Source organism: Zingiber officinale, chromosome 2A, assembly GCF_018446385.1.
Source record: "Zingiber officinale cultivar Zhangliang chromosome 2A, Zo_v1.1, whole genome shotgun sequence".
Taxonomy (NCBI): Eukaryota; Viridiplantae; Streptophyta; class Magnoliopsida; order Zingiberales; family Zingiberaceae; genus Zingiber; species Zingiber officinale.
In genome coordinates, this window is record NC_055988.1 from 34,044,267 (window position 1) to 34,048,100 (window position 3,834).

Sequence of the window (3,834 nt, forward strand, 5' to 3'; positions counted from 1 at the left end):
TGAGACTTCCTCCTTAAAATATTTGACAGTACGATTGATCATGTCTGAAAATTGAAAAGAGGGCATGCTGGCAATGGTGACTTGGTTATTCATTGGAATAAGACTTTTTACTATGAGAAAAAGTTTTCCTTTGATCTCGCACACACTAAAACAAGCAAAAAAAATGTTAGTGCCCAGAAACCAGGGGAAGTCTTTGGCGATAGCCTTCTGACGCTAATGACGCAAATCCTCTGCGAGTGGCGGCCATGAGCACAGCCACCGACCAAATCAGAGGCAAACTCCGTGGGTGTCCCTCAATGCCTACGACGTCAGCAGTTGGGGAAGTTCACGACATGGACGCTATCTTTCCATGTGTTGGCAACAGGAACAAAATCGATTGGAGCGGCAGAAAACAAGAGCAAAAGGAAGGGGTAGCAATTTTAAACAGGAGATTTGTCATGCATTTATATCTAACTATGTGCTCTAATACCATTGTTGATACTCTAAATGCATGAATCAAAACAAATTAAAATGGTAAACACTTACAACGATCTCTCGCAGATCTACAATCGACGACGATTGGACTAGCTGTTGGAAGAGCAATCATAGGATTGGAAAGCTCTCCATAATTCCACGAACCAAATTCCACCGTCTCAAATGTTCTTCTCACTCTCTCGTTGTCTCTTTCTCTACACCGTGAATCGTTCCCCATGATCCTTGGACGCACTACTTATTAAGGAAAATAACCCAAGGATATAATGGACTTTTACATTAAGAGTAGTGGAGAACGTGGGCATGTTCCTACGTTCCCTTTTCCTATAGGATTGACATCTGAAGCTGACTAGTGATGAGCCGTGAGAATCAGGGGATGAAACCCACAAATAGCTACACCGAAGAATTTGATCAGTTTACGAGGGAACGAGGCGGAGAGAGGGTGATCGACGGAGGAGATGTCTTGCTCGTCGACGCAGCTGCAGCGACGAAGAAACAAACCTTAACTGCCTCCAGAACAAAATCGCAAGCAACAAGACTCTCCTTTCTTTTCCGCGGCTAAGGAGAAGGAGACTTGAGAAAGATCACGGGTTGTAGTGTACTCTCGCCTCTTCTTAAAAAAAAACACTAATGGCCATTTAGACCAGGTGGAGTTGTACTCTCGCCTCTATTTACAAACAAAAAAAAACTGTAATGACCTTTTATACTAGATGGAGTTTAGAGTTTAGGGTTTTGAATTTAGTCCCATATCATTTGTTTTTGAATGACAGAGTGGAACTAGTGCTATAAAAGAAGAGGTTATGGCACTTTCTCATTCATACCTTTCTCGGCCTTTTGGCTAAGATCAAGTGTAGTATCTGTTCTTATCAGTTTAATATCTGATACGTGGACCATTGGTTCACTATGATATTAAATTAATTTTTGTTTTGGGGAGGGATCATTACAGTAGCTTGCTATTGATCTTTCGCGTGTCATCCCTGTGTTGCACTATTAATGTAGGGGTTTGACACACCCGACCAAGTTAAATTAAATTTTTATATTAAATTATGTTTATTTTTAAATTATTAATTACAATCTATGAAATTAAATCTTAAAATTTTATATATTTAAAAATAAATACAAAACACATAAAAATAATTGAATTTAATGAATAAGAATTTTTAAAATTAAAATTGAATAAATTGATATTTTCTTAGATGAAATTTTGAAATAATTTAATTAAAATTTTAAATTTTATTAGGTTATTCAATTTAATCGAAATAACTTAATTAGTGTGGTTTTTTTTTAATTTGGTAAGAAAAAATGATTTTACTCAATTTAATTGGTATCAAGTATTCAACATTCGCTGACTAATCCTGGGATGATCAATCCAGCCATAAATATTTTCCATCGGTCCATCAGTCCAGTGTTATTAGTGTTGGAACCCCAAGGTTGTTTTGGTGTGATCAACAATTTAAGTTAAGTCCTGTGTGTTTTTAACCTTGTGTCTAAGTGTGCAGGAAGTTAGGAGCACAGGTAGTCGAGCGGAAGACTCAGCTAGTGAGAAAGACGACACGCGGTGCGTCCGAGGGACGAGGCGGTGCAAAAGAGTACAACGGCGGACGGGAAGGAAGCGTGCGGTGGTTCCGGGGACGAGAAGCCGGAGTGGAAGACTACTCGAGGAGCAAGAGACGTAGCTTGCTAGAAGGTTGGCATGGGGTGTGACCGAGGGACAAAGACTACGGATGAGTGCGTTGGCGGACGAGAAGGAAGTCGGAGCGGAAGCTTGCTCGCGAAGACCGGAAGTTGGGTTCGGGTGTGCCCTATTCCGGATGGCAGAGATCACCTAAGCGAGCGGAAGACGTGGTCTAAGGCGAATGGAGCCGGAGCAGAAGACCCGGGCTGGAAAAAGTCAATGGGGTTGACTTTTCCCTCTGGGGCGCCCGGAGCTGTTCGGGATGCCCGGAACAGTCCGGTGCGCCCGGAGCTATCCAGGGCGCTCGGAACCCTTCCGGGCGCCTGGAGTTGACTTTTGACTGGATCAAGTTTTGACTCGATCTGAACATTGGGCGATAAAGTTTATCCCACCAGGGCACCTGGAACCCTCAGGGCGTCCCGACCAAGGCTATAAATATAGCCTTGGTCTAGAAGCTTTTTCAACAATCAAAACTCAAGCAATTCTTTCAACACTTGTGTACTTCATCTGTAGTTTAGCTTCTTTTTGTGCGCTTCATCGTTGTACGAGGCTTCTCTGCCTGAAGGAGTTTTTAGTGCGATCATCTTCCTTGGATTAACAACCTCCCCGGTTGTAACCAAGTCAATCCCGGTGTGCCATATCTTTTCTAATTTATTTTCTTTTAGCTAATTTATGCAAGTATTAGTTTAAGAGTTCAAGAAGGGTTTGTTTTTTATTTTCAGGCTATTCAACCCCCCCTTCTAGCCAGCCGTCACGATCCAACAAGTGATATCAGAGCCAAGGCGCTTCAAGATGACTAACCGCCAATCGAAGCAAGTGGTATTCAACCCCCCTTCTTTATGAGGCTCTGTCTAAGAAAGTGGTTGTTGCTCCAATAACCAAGAAGGCTTAGTGTCTCGCCATGACCTGGAAGCCATAATATTGAAATAAAATATTTAATTAACTTTATGATAAAAGTATTAAGGTGGAAATTTAATAATGCTTTAAAAAGTCTTTTAAACATTTTTTTCAAAATTTTTTTTACTTAGAATTTTTTTTACTTAGAATTTTTTTTAAAACTAAAATTGCCTAAGTTAAAAGGTCATTTGAAATTAGAAATTTATGCTTATAATTTTTTTTTGCATAAAACTTTTATACAAAAGTTAAAAATTTTTACTAAAATTTCTGCTTAAAATCGTCACATAGAAAAATTTTCAAAAATATTTTTGCAAAATCTCCTAAGTCAGGATTTTTTTTTAAAATTTTTTTTACTTACCTAAAAACTACTTAGACATTATTTTAGAATATTTTTTCTAAAAATTATTGCAAATTCTCTAACTTAGAATTTTTGTTAAGAAAGTTAGAAATTTGTTTTACCCTTAGGGTGCATTTGGTTTAAGTTATCATGTATAACCTTGGTTATGTGATTACCAGGTAATCACATAACCAAGGTTATGAAGAATAAAACATAAGCAAATATTGTTTAGTTCAATTTAGGTAATGGAACCAAAACTTGTTTGTTCGAATGTTTTAATGAATAGCCTAATTTAATATTTTACTATATTACGCTCAGTTACAAAATCAACTATTGTAACGACCCAAATTTCCTCATTTTGAGCCCCAAAAATAATTCAAAAATATTTAGAAATGCTATAGAAAATTTCTAGAGATTTTTAGAAATTTTTAGAGTATTTTTATGCAATTTTTGG

At 38.1% G+C, this 3,834-nt stretch overlaps 1 non-coding gene across 1 annotated transcript; it reads left to right on the top strand.

Annotated features, from left to right (window-relative positions):
* The first annotated feature begins 1,288 nt into the window (after window positions 1-1,288).
* LOC122044714 lies at window positions 1,289-1,488 on the top strand. Its single transcript, XR_006129730.1, has one exon. It is a non-coding gene; the product is annotated as a U2 spliceosomal RNA (small nuclear RNA).
* Window positions 1,489-3,834: the final 2,346 nt, after the last annotated feature.